Consider the following 13,851-nt stretch of genomic DNA (forward strand, 5'->3'; position numbering starts at 1 on the left):
GTCTGATATTCCTCGTCGAGTTCGGATTATTTTCATGTACCCAAATGTGCAGGTAGACCCACATTTCCGAATCCAAGCCGTTCAACTGGTGGCCCTTTCTTGAAAACGGGCCAAACCATTCCAACATGGATTGGGCCGGAAATGGATTGGCTACTCCCCCTGACACTGGCTGGTGGCTTGTTGTTGGTGCTCTGTGGGCCCAACTATGAAGTATGTCTTTTATCCATGCCTCTCATCCATTTTTAGAGATCATTTTAGGCTTGATCTGAGAAATGAGAGGGATATAAATCTCAGGTGAACCACACCACAGGAAAACAGTAGTGATTGGATATCTACCATTAAAACCCTCCTAAGGCCCACTGTACTGTTTATTTGATATCCAATCTGTTGATGAGATCGTACAAACCTAGATGAAGGTAAAAAAACAATGATCAGATTGATCCAAAACTTTTAAGGCCCACAAACAGTTTTTAATGGTCGACGCCCAATCAACACTGTTTCATGTAATGTGGTCCACTTGAGATTGGGATATATCTCATTTTTGGGTTCATACCATAAAATGATCTAGAAAAATAGATGGACAACATGAATGAAACACATACATCATGGTGGGGCCCACAAAGCACCGACCACTAGCCATTGGCCAGTGGCAGTGGAGTAGCCAATCCGTTTCCGATTGGGCCTAGGGCCCATTGGCAAAACGTCCCATGTTTGGGTTGGTCAGCTCAGGCCTGCACTCCAACCTAAGTCCAACCCACTGAATAAGCCATTAGCCTGGCCCATGAGGCCCAAGTCGCACTCCACCCCCTTATCTAACTCTGGTGGCAATGGGCAGCTTGTGTTGCGTTGGGTCGCTCTCAAATAAAATTAAATGGGTTGGACAGAGGCTGGGTTGCCCATGGGGTGATGGACCATTGGTTAGGTTTGAACCAGAATTCTTAGCCCTTTTAGTAAATTGGTCAAGCCTCGACCAAACCCTAATCCGACTCATTGCCATTTGAAGCCGGTATACATTACCTAATACATGCCAGCATCACCCGTGAAAATTGATGGGGTTTTCCTCCTCAGGTCAGATGTCACGCCCCAAACCCGGGTACGGACAGCTTCCGTGATGCCCCGAATTCGGCACTCGACTTCCATACACCAAGTCCCAAGTTCGGCGCACCACAAGGAAGATTTTTGACTGAATTTTTTTTTTTTGATATATATATATATACATAGTAATACCTGAGCATGAAGATCCATGATCAAACTACCAAGCAACACTCTCCATCATAAGTCCCGATGGTTATAAGTATAATGCTTTACAAAATATACGCAACGTCAACATTGCCAAATCGAAGAATAAATGCAATGCATCGAGAAAGCTAAGTCTTCCAAGCTACTCCAACCCTGAAAAAAATGGGAAATAGGAGGCTTAGGCCAAAAAGCCTAGTGAGTACACACGTGTGTGCAGTGTGTCCTACAAGCAGGCAAGATAAATGTACTACAGGGAAATCATACCATAGCCATAACCATATTACATGCATCCGTAATCACGTCATCATCATCATATTGTCATGCCGTAATTATACAATATCGAAAATACTGACAAGTCCATGAGTCATACAATATCAGAGTACGCAATATAAATCGGCATGTAAATGAGGAGTTATAAAGAGTCAAATATCGGATGTCGAGGATGCACACAATATGTGGTGCGAATGAAATGACTATCGTTGGAGTGAAGTCGGGATGGTGGTACGTAGTATCGCAGACTATGGAGTCATCACAGGGACTTCTATCCAAAATAGTCTCATACCTAATTTGGATAGTCGGACTCAATGTGGTAAACTCCCGATCTCGGGTTAGTCGCCCCAACCGAAATCTTGGCCATTGCGAAGGTACACAACAGATAGCCACCACCAGCCCGAGTGAATAGTAAATGAATGAATCAATCAGTATGAAACTCCTGCACAATAAGACCACATGATCAAGTCAGCTTCATCTCTGGGATCATCACCGGGGTTTAGTACACTCCAAATGGCCTGCCGCTCTCCCAGCAGCATAGTCCAAGTGAGTATAAGAAACCTCACTATCCGCCTGACTAATAGTCTGCCAATACCTATCCGGCACGTCGATAGCGGACTCATTCACGAGCTGGTCAAACTCAGCCTAGTAATGCCCCCTACCCTCGGGCGGGTAAGGCCACATCCCCTCCCAACCGACCACGACACAGTGGGAGACGCGGCCTCCTGGTATTCGGCACTCGGGCGCTCATGTATCTACTCGGTCTCGACGTTGGGGCGTCTCCTGTCCTCGGAGGTTTAGAGATTTTCACCCAGGGACATCTATGGCGCCCGTATGCTAGAACCAAATATTTCCGGTGTCCCATCTGGCCATCCACGATATGCCTGTGGAGGCTACGGCTCTAATGTTGCTAGGGCACACAATGCAAGATGCATGAGTCATACAATACAGTCATGCATCAATCCTGCGCATACCGTGCACTCATGTGAGATAACCTCCGCCTATCAAGGAGTCTCATAACAATCTGTCCAACGAGATATGCAATGGTCAACCACATCTCATAACAAACATGCAGATGATGCGTATGGGCATGTATGATAATGCTGTGCTGTCACATACTCATAATCAGTATCAATAACCGGCCTCAACAATCGACTTCGACAATGTGGACATTTAACCAACAATGTCCCCAAGGAATGGCCCACATAAACATCAATACATACATCATGGTGAAATCACACCACATCGGTCCTCAGATACATCGCTTCGGGTCTCACACAAGGGCCGTACATTCATCGCATTGGGCCTCACTCATGGGCTGCATATACATCAAATTGGGCCGTATCATATGTGCACTACACATCACAATGGGCATTGGCTCATGGGCCATGAATACACCACATCAGGCTTCACGACCCATGAGCTTCAAATACACAATAGGTGGGCCCTACACATGGGCCTCAAATACATCACAATGAGCCTCATCATATGGACCAGAAATATATCTCAATAGGCCTTGCCCATAGGCCACAAATACATGGCTACACCAATTATGATAAGTCTCATACTACCACCACTTCACACGTCACATAGTTAATGGCTCATATTTGGTACTGCATAGTTAAGGGCCAAGAGCCACGTTTCATCGTACCATTTACGGTTTAGCGATCATAGTGTATAGAATCCAGGACCTTAATAGCATTAGCTTGGGTAATATAACTCTACATCACATTCGGTTAGTGTACAACTTAGTTATATGTGATTCAAGTGGCGGTATCTATATCGATAAGCACAAACCTGCGTCATTGAATGGCCATCAATGCCACTTGATTTCATACGGTTAGGTGGCCTTGTACGTATTTCACATTCATACAATTAGATGACTACGTATACTACATGTACTCCACCATTGCCTATGATTAGGTGGCTATACATACATCAAATACCCACATGATCAATGGGCCAAACAGGTAATATCACACCCTCACACCACTAGAGTTTATATATTTGTTATAATTAAATATGTTTTTAAGAGTTTAAACACAAGTATCATGATCCTATTAATTGGGGCCGCACTCTAACCAAAGTGCCAAGTGATCAAGGGATGTCCATAATCAGCCCATTTAAAGGATTAATCATCATTACTTCAAAACTTACAATACCAGTTCATCATACATTCCACACATGGAATTTACAAACTCTTATCGAAGAGGCCCAATGGTTGGCCCAAACAAGGCTATCACTGATGGGCCCACATGGCGTTCACTCAAAATGGGCCTTAACATTCTTGGGCTCACATATCAATGGAATTCATAATGGGTCCTATGCAGTAGAGTCCATGGGGATTTCCCATGAGGTTGAGTTGTATGTGACCCACCTACGACTTAGGTCTGCTTTGATTATTTTAGTCCAAGTCCTAAAATGATATGAGGAAGTGGATGGTCTGCATGGATTAAATAGATACACCACGGTGGCCTTAGGTTGGATTCAATAGTTAAGTACTTATCCTCACAGCCTTGTATTGTATGGTCCAATTCAGGTTGGATCGACTGTTCTGTGAGATAATGGCCTAAAGGAAACCCTGTATATGGGTCGATATCTAATACATTGTCAGGATGGCCCATAATGAATTTTCAATGATGAGAGTTTAATTTGCATTATTTCAGAACGTACGACTATCTAATCATTGGATGGGCCTAAGGCTTGGTAACATATCGTCAAAAGAGTTGATAAAATAGATAAACGATGAGGATCTTAAATATAAATCATGTCGTAACCATGGTGGATTAAGTGGCATAATACCTACATCAAAGTGGGTCATACCACACACAAGTTGAGAGGGTTACCCTCCCTTAAATATTCATAATTATTTGTTGGGCCCACAGAGGTGTGGTTCATAAATCCAGCCCATCCCTTATGTGTGTCCCACTTGGTTGGGTCAGACCAAGTTTCAAATACATCCAAATTTCAGGTGGACCTAACAGGTGATTTACATACTCGAGCTTCGAGTTGTACAGACAGTTAAGGAGATCAAGGTTACATGGGTGCAAAGAGATGTATTTATTGCATATACACAATTCACCTATTTTTATTTTTTATTGTTATTATTTTTTTGAGATCATTTTATAAAGATCATCCAAAAATGAATCATATCCGAAGATTATCTGAACCTCACCACAAATAAGAGTGGAGATAATGATTTCACCACTAAACAATTTACGGGCCCACCATACCGTTTATTTTCCATCCAATCTGTTCATAAGGTCACAAAGACCTGAATTAAGGGGAAAAACAAATTTCATACTGCTCCAAAATTTCTAACCCAAAAGGGTTCCAATGGTTTATGTTCAATCCCCGCCACTTTTGTAGCGTGGCCCACTTGATAGTTAAATCTATCTCTTCTTTTTTTTTTTTCTCAAGCCTTAAGACAAACTTGCCAAGTGGATGGACGGTTTGGATATAACACATACCTCATGATCAGATTCATTCAAATCCTTTTTTTTTTTTTTTGTAATTATTATTTATTATTAATATATATATATATATTTTTTTTATGGTGTGGGCCGCCTGAATTTTGTGTACGGCTGAAATTTGGGGGTGACCCATTTTTAAATGGGACCCATCAAATGTAGGGTGCTGATGTTCGACATACATCAAGGTGGGGCCTATAGTGGGGCCCACCTCCTTCTAGCGTCAGTGGAGACGCTGTTAGCAATAGCGTCACCGACTGTTGTGTTTTTTTTTTTTTTTTTCATATATGGGGCCCACAACAGGATGATCCAGTCCATCTGTTGTGTGTGTCCCACTTGATGGAGGGGACAGTCCAAGTTTCAGATGCATCCAAATTTCAGGTGGGGCCCAGCAATTGTTTTTACATGTTTTAGCCATGTCTGCACATTATTTTAGGCGGTGTGGGCCACCTAAGTTCTTTGTACGATTGCTTTTTGGCGTGACCCATTTTTAAGAGGGGACCCATCAAATTCACGGTGCTGATGTTCGAAATACATCAAGTTAGGGCCTGTGGTGGGGCCACCTCTTTCCAGCGTCAACATACACGCTGCATGCTGCAGCGTCAGAGTCATGTTTTGTTTGTTTTTTTTTTTTTTTTCGTTTCTCATATATGGGGCCCACAACAGGACGATCCAGTCCATCTGTTGTGTGTGTCCCACTAAGTTAAGGGGTCATTCCAAGTTTCAAATACATCAAAATTTCAGGTGGGCCCCCCAGAAAGTACTTTTATATGTTTTAGCATGTTTTCACATAAGTTTTGATGGTGTGGCCTACCAGAGAAATGTATTAGCTTCATTTTTTTGGCTCAACGCCTAAAATCATCTGAAAAATTGAATGGACGGCATGGATTTACTACATACATCATGAGTGGGGCCCATTGTAGACCCACACCTCTTCCCTTCTTTTTCTTTCAACCGGCGGGACGCTGCCTTCTTTCTTTTTTCTTTTTTTTTTTCTTTTTTTTTTCCCTTTGGTGTGTATGCACGTGTGCATGTGTGAGCGTGTGGCTAACCAAATTGCAATACTTGAACAATTTGGATGGCTACAACATTCTGGTGGGGCCCACTATCAATGGGTCCCACATAAAGCCTATAATAAATTATTTTATTATTATTATTTTTTTTCCATGCATCCATACCATTAATCACATCCTTATCATCATATCATCACAAGTATAAATTATTATTATTTATATGTACTCTCTTATGTATCCACACCATTGATCACATCATTATTCTCAAATCATTTCCACTAATAATCATACAAATAATTAAAAAAAATAAACAAACCAAGAGTGGAGTGGGTGTACTCACCTTGATAAATTAGATGGATGGTTGAGATGGATGGAAGGGATGGAATTGATGGTTGAGATGGATGGAAGATATGGGAATGATGGAGTTGATGGCCCACCAAGATCATTCCTCTCTCTCTCTCTCTCTCTCTCTCTTATGGAAAAAAATAGTGAAATGCTAAGGGATGGAGGGGTATTTATAAAGAAATGGATAAAATTTTGGTTAAGTTAAGCTAATGTGATTAATATTAGTTTAGGCTAGGATTATGGTACTTAATTCATGCTTTGCAATTAATGGTGGATTAAAGGAGCATGGGATGGCATGGTGTGGTGATTTCATGCATAGTGTATGGCATGGAAAAATGTTGACTTTTATGCACATGAGAGAGAAGAGGTATGGGTATGTGACATCACACACATGGGTAGAGATTCTCTCACCCATGTGTGGCATGTACATGTGTGCATGACATGTGTTGTGCACATGTGTGGAATAAAATACATGGTGCCATGCGCACATGATACACTTATTATTCTTCACGACGTATCTCACTAACGGAGTATCATACCGACGCACGGGTGGTACCTCCACGATCGCGGCGACGGGGCGGTCGATATGAGATAGGTTTCAAGGTCTTGGGGTTCCGGTCAGTTGAGTGTGTACTATGAATGATCAATCCATGTCTAGCTAAGGGCTTCAATCATCATAAGCATGAAAAACAGTACCGAATGGACCAGATGTTACATCAGAGGAGATGAGGTATGGTTCGGATGCCACAAACAGTGGAATCACTGTGCTGCTCGACCAGTCGAGAGCACTACTCGACCAGTCGAGTGAACGGTGCTCGACCAGTCGAGGGTCACTCGATTCAAAGTCTAGCGAGGTCAGTGAATAGTGCTCGACCAATCGAGGGTCGGCTCGACTAGTCGAGTGAACAGTGCTCGACCAATCCTGCAGCCTGCTCGACCAGTCCTGGTTACGCAGTTTTGAGTCCGAGTTTGTGTGGGATGTGGAAATTTGAGGCAACCTTCGCAAGTGTGCGAAAGAGAGTTTCCTAAACTATAAATAAGAGGTCCCTATGATTTTCTAGGGTATGCAAGAGGTAATGCAAGAGGATTTCCTAAAACTTTGCAAGGGTTTGCTAAAGGGTTTAGGACTATCAAAGGTGATAGAGTGAGAGAAAAGAAAGAGAGGAAGCTTGTGGAAGGGAGTCGACGTCTCAGCGTTTCCACGTCCTCGTAATCAGTGAGATCTCTCCGTTTTTCTTTTATTCTCTTATTGTTTATCCACTCCTGTGTGAGTGAAGAAGGTTGTAACGTTCTACTTTATAGTGGATTGTTGATCTAGATGAGGTCCCATGATTTTTTACCTCTTTGAGGGTTTTCCACGTAAAAATCTCTTGTGTGGTGTGGTTTATACTTTGATTTATTTCATTGCATTATTATCCCATAATTTTGGTTTGTTTTGGGTGAGTAGATCCTAAGGTTTTGTGCAAGGCCCCCAACAAAGCTAAGTTCATTGAATGGGTAGGATCGGTTTTGAATTATGGAAAGTGGCTCATCAAGAATGATCAGCCTTAATGGTTCTAACTGGACCATATGGAAGGGTAAGATGGAGGACTTATTTTATTACAAGGACTTATATTCTCCAATTTTATGCATATCAATAAAATCCAAGGATATGTCTGATGATGATTGGAAGAAGTTGGACCGGAAGGCAGTGGGGTATATTAGACAATGGTTGGACGATTCCGTATTCCACCATGTGTCTATGGAGACCTCAGCCGCTAGCGTATGGCTGAAATTACAAGGGTTGTATGAGAGGAAGATAGCCGATACTAAGATTTTCTTGATACGACGACTTGTGAATCTCAAGTTCAAAGATGGTGGTTCTGTGGCCGAGCACATGAATGAGGTCAGCAATATAGTGAACCAGCTCTCCGCTATGAAGATGGCCCTGGATGATGAATTACAGGCTTTGTTATTGCTTAGTTCATTACCTGACAGTTGGGAGACATTGGTGGTGTCTCTAAGTAACTCCACGCCAAACGCCAAACGGAAATGTATCAATGGAACAGGTAACCAGTTATCTCTTCAATGAAGAGACAAAAAGGAAGTCTTAGAGATCTACTCAACAAGAGGCTCTTGTGACACAGGAACGAGGGAGAGGAAAGAACAGGAAGGGCAGAAAGGCCTGAGATAAATCAAGAGACAAATCTAGTATAAGGAAGAATGTTGAATGCTGGAATTGTGGCAAGAAGGGTCACTATAAGCATGAATGTCGTAAGAATAAGAACGACAATAAAGGAAAAGGAAAGGAGAAGAAAGATGAATCAAATTCCACTGCGGTCACTTCAGATGGTGATGTTGTAGTTATTTTTTCAGCAGATCATTATGTTCGTCTCACGGCTACGAGTCAGGACACCGACTGGGTGATTGACTTAGGAGCTTCTTTTCATACGACTCCACACACAGACTTCTTCACAAGTTACAAGTCAGGTAACTATGGGCCGTGAATATAGAAAATTCTGGCATATCGAAGATCGTAGGGGTTGGTGATATTTATGTGAAAACCAATGTGAGCTGCACATTGGTTTTTAGGGATGTGAGGCATATCCCAGACCTTCGCCTCAACTTGATGTCGATAGGAAGGTTGGATGATGATGGCTATGAAAGCCGGTTTGCTGGTGGGCGTTGGAAGCTCATAAAGGGTTCGTTGATCACAGCTAAAGGAAAGAAGTGTTGCACCATTTACAAGGCAAGTGTCAGTGTGTGCAAGGGTGAATTGAACGCAGCGGAAGATTCAGCTATTGACATGTGGCATAGGCATTTAGGCCACATGAGTGAAAAAGAGCTTCAGCTACTAGCGAGGAAGCGACTCCTTGCAGACGTGACAGGTATACCTCTCAAAACCTGTTTTAATTGTTTATTAGGGAAAACAGCATAGAGTTTCATTTGTTAAATCTGTTTCTCATGTTAATAAAGTACATGCACTAGATTTGGTTTATTCTGATGTTTGTGGTCCTATGAGAACAAAAACCTTGGGTGGGGCATTATATTTTGTAACTTTTATAGATGATACATCTAGGAGAGTTTGGGTTTATGCTTTGAAATCCAAGGACGAGGTCTTTGGTGTGTTTAAATTGTTTCATGTTATGGTCGAGAGAGAGACGGGTAGATCATTGAAGTGCATTCGCACTGACAATGGTGGTGAATATATCGGTAACTTTCATGAGTATTGTAAGTCCCTGGGTATACGGCATGAACAGACGGTTCCCAAGACCTCCCAGCATAATGGTGTAGGTGAGCGAATGAATCGCACCATTGTTAAGAGAATCAGATGCATGTTATCCCATACAAAATTGCCCAAGACATTCTGGGGAGAAGTAATCCACACAGCAGTGTATCTAATAAACAGGTCTCCATCAGCCCCATTGAATGGAGAAGTACCTGAAAAGGTGTGGACTGGATAGGATCCATCGTACAGTCATCTCAGGGTGTTTAGATGTAGGGCATCCATTCACATACCAAAGGACGAGAGGTCCAAGCTGGATATGAAGATCAGGCAGTGTGTGTTCTTGGGGTACGGTGATGAAAAGTTCAGTTACAGGTTATAGGATCCGACCGAGAAAAAACTCGTCAGGAGAAGAGATGTAGTTTTCTTTGAAGATCAATGTATATAAGACATTGGTAAGCCAGAGAAGAACCAGCCTAGTTCAGGTGAGCTAGAGGACATGAATCCAGTTATTCCTCCCGTGGTGCCTAATAACGGGGGAGTACAGCAAGGTGCAGAGAACGAGGGAGTTCCTTCAGAAGATGGACCAGGGGAGCAGCCCCAACTTGATTCACCTATTGAGGCACAGGTGAGGAGGTCATTTAGGGACAGACAGTCGTTCAAGAGGTACTCGCTGCATGAGTATATTATGTTGACTGATGGGGGAGAGCCAGAAGATTATTCTGAGGCCCTATCTCACGAGCATAAGGGGGAGTGGTTAAAAGCTATGCAAGAGGAGATGAAATTCTTGCATAAGAACCACACCTATGACATGGTGAAATTGCCTAAAGGCAAGAAAACTTTGAGCAACAAGTGGGTGTCCAGAAAGAACGTTGAGCAGAAGAATTCACAGACGAGGTTCAAGGCCAGACTTGTGGTGAAAGGGTTTGGTTAGAGGAAAGGCATAAACTTCGATGAGATATTCTTACCAATGGTGAAGATGACATCCATACGGGTGTTGCTTGGGTTGGCGGCTAGCATAGATCTGGAGGTACAGCAGTTAGATGTTAAAACTTCTTCCTCTATGGTGACTTGGAAGAAGAGATCCACATGCACCAACCAGAGGGGTTCGAAGTCAAAGGCAAGGAGCATATGGTATGTAGGCTGAGGAAGAGCTTGTATGGACTGAAACAAGCTACACGGCAATGGTATAAGAAGTTTGACTTGTTCATGTTATAGCGTGGGTATGACAGAACGGAGTCGGACCACTATGTGTTTATGCGCAAGTTCTCAGACGGTGATTTCTTAGTTCTGCTATTACACGTTGATGACATGCTCATCATGGGAAAAGATATCAAGAAGATCGACAGGCTGAAACAAGAGTTGAGCAAGTTGTTTGCAATAAAAGACTTGGGCACGGCTAAACAGATCCTAGGAATGGAGATAACCCGTAACAGAAGCAGCAGGAAGCTTTTAGTTGTCACAGGAGCGGTATATTGAGAAAGTCCTAAAGCGGTTCAATATGAATGCAGTGAAACTGGTCAGTACTACACTTGATGGTCACTTCAGATTGAGCGACAAGTAGTGTCCCAAGACAAATGCAGAGGTGGATGAGATACAGAAGATACCTTACGTGTCAGTAGTAGGAAATTTGATGTATGTTATGGTGTGTATACGTCCAGATATAGCATATGCGTTTGGTGTTGTCAGCCGGTATTTTGTCAATCCTGGCAAAGAATATTAGGTAGCAGTGAAGTGGATACTGCGGTATCTAAGAAGTTCATCCAGGTCGAGCCTATGCTATGGTGACGGTAAACTTGTATTAGAGGGCTACGCAGATGCAGATATGGCAAGTGACATAAACTCCAAGAAGTCTACATCGGGGTTCATGTTCACATTTGCAGGGGGAGCGGTTTCTTGGCAGAGCAAATTACAGAAGATCGTAACATTATTGAAGACAGAGGCCGAGTACATTGTAGTCACAGAAGCATGTAAAGAGATCCTTTGGATGAAGAGGTTCCTACTGAAACTTAGCCTAAAGAAGGAACAACACATGGTCTATTGCGATAGTCAAAGTGCTATACACTTGAGCAATAATCCAAGTCAGCACTCCGAGTCGAAGCACATATAGATTCAGTATCACTGGATCAGGGATACTTTAGAATAGAAGGTGTTACAACTTGAGAAGGTCCACATGGACGATAATGGATCAGACATGATGACCAAGGCTTTGCTCAATGGCAAGTTTGAGGTTTGTAGAAACCTGGCTGGCTTGAAGAAGGTGAATTCCTCCTGAGTCGGAAAGGGAAAGATTTGATGGAGTTTTCCTTCTCAGGTCAAAGGAGATGAGGTGCGGTTTGGATGCCACAAACAGTGGAATCACCGTGCTTCTCGACTAGTCGAGAGCACTGCTCGACCGGTCGAGTGAATAGTGCTCGACCAGTCGAGGGTCACTTGACTCAAAGTCCAGCGAGCTCAGTGAACAGTGCTCGACCAATCGAGGGTCGGCTCGACTAGTCGAGTGAACAGTGCTCGACCAGTCCTGCAGCCTGCTCGACCAGTCCTGGTTACACAGTTTTGAGTCCGAGTTTGTTCGGGATGCGGAATTTTGAGGCGGCTTTCGCAAGGGTGCGAAAGAGAGTTTCCCAAACTACGAATAGGAGGTCCTTAGGGTTTTCTAGGGCATGCAAGAGGTAATGTAAGAGGATTTTCTAAAGCTTTGCAAGGGTTTGCTAAAGGGTTTAGGGCTATTAAAGGTGAGAGAGTGAGAGAAAAGAGAGAGAGGAAGCTTGTGGAAGGGAGTCGACGTCTCATCGCTTCCACCTCCTCGTAATCGGTGAGATCTCTCCGTTTTTCTTTTATTCTCTTATTGTTTATCCACTCTTGTATGAGTAAAGAAGGTTGTAACGTTTTACTTCATAGTGGATTATTGATCTGGACGAGGTCCCATGGTTTTTTACCTCTTTGAGGGTTTTCCACGTAAAAATCTCTTGTGTGGTGTGGTTTGTGCTTTGATTTATTTCATTGCATTATTATCCCATAATTCTGATTTGTTTTAGGAGGCTAGATCTCAAGGTTTTGTGCAAGGCCCCCAACAAAAATAACAATTGTATCGGCCCATATCAGACTGAAACAGCCTGATACAGGAGGGATATGGTGCAATACAGGGCCGCATTGGTGGTGAACGATTAAATATCAAGAAGCACCGATTTAAAATCTTGTTGCTACCCATAGTCGCAGGTTTCAGCCCCTAATGCATAATAAGTACTAGTTTGAATAATTATATGATCCTGAAACAGGTTGGATCCATGGTTGTGGCCCAGACTAATGATCTAATAGCCCCTTGGTCAATTGACCACACCCCAAAGTCTCCCAATTTGTATAATCCTAGCTATCCAATCTTGGGGCTTTTTTTAATTTGATTATGCATTTCTAGGGCCCACCTGGGCATGGGTATCGTTAAAGACCCAAGTGGCAAGTCATTAAACATTGCTAGCTAGAGCTCGTCATTAGGTGAGCTATTGGGCTGACTTCGACCTGAACCAAAGCTCTTACCGCATGAGCTAGCCTGGTTGGCCAAACTACAACCCCAATTGTAACATTTGTAGCAGTGGACACCATCAAAGGGTGGGTCGGTCTTAGGATTGACGGAAAAGATAAAATAGTAAAAATATAGAGCCTTGATGAACAAAAAACCACCTCCTGAAGGCTCGCATATATAGTTTGAAAACATGAAACTCAACTTGAAACATTTGAAATCTCATACAAGTTCTTCTTGAGGTTTTTTTTTTTTTTTCAAGTATAAATAATACATAATGCCTTACATGTTGAGTTGTGCTGAGTTAAGATGAGTTTTTCTGAGTCAGAGTTTTGTAATGATTCGTGCTTAGATGGAATTATTCTCAATAGATGATGAAATATGGTTAAATCGAGTTGGCTTGGGCGAGTCGAGCTTGAAATATGGTAGACTCCTAAGAGTTTCGACACCTGGTCAAGGGTTCGAAGACCCATAGGTAGTGAAATCCCACTATGGCGTGAGTGTGGTGGCCGTGTGTGTGCGTGTGTTAACAAAAAAAAAAAGAGAAAAAAAAAGCTTGAAATATGATAAAATCTGAAAGAACTCTATGTAGTGGGCCTTACTGATCAACGATCTAGATTGTACTCTAGTTGGACGGTTTGATTGAGTTAATTAGTGGGCCCCACTTAAGGTAATGCGCTGCGTAGTCTATCTGCGCAGCATTGCGTATTTATGGTGGAATGTTATAGCCTTTCGCAAGGCAATTTGAGTAAAACTAGGACACAGTGATGTGGAGCGTGCGAGAGAGAATTT

This window comes from Magnolia sinica, chromosome 3, assembly GCF_029962835.1.
Source record: "Magnolia sinica isolate HGM2019 chromosome 3, MsV1, whole genome shotgun sequence".
NCBI classification, from domain to species: domain Eukaryota; kingdom Viridiplantae; phylum Streptophyta; class Magnoliopsida; order Magnoliales; family Magnoliaceae; genus Magnolia; species Magnolia sinica.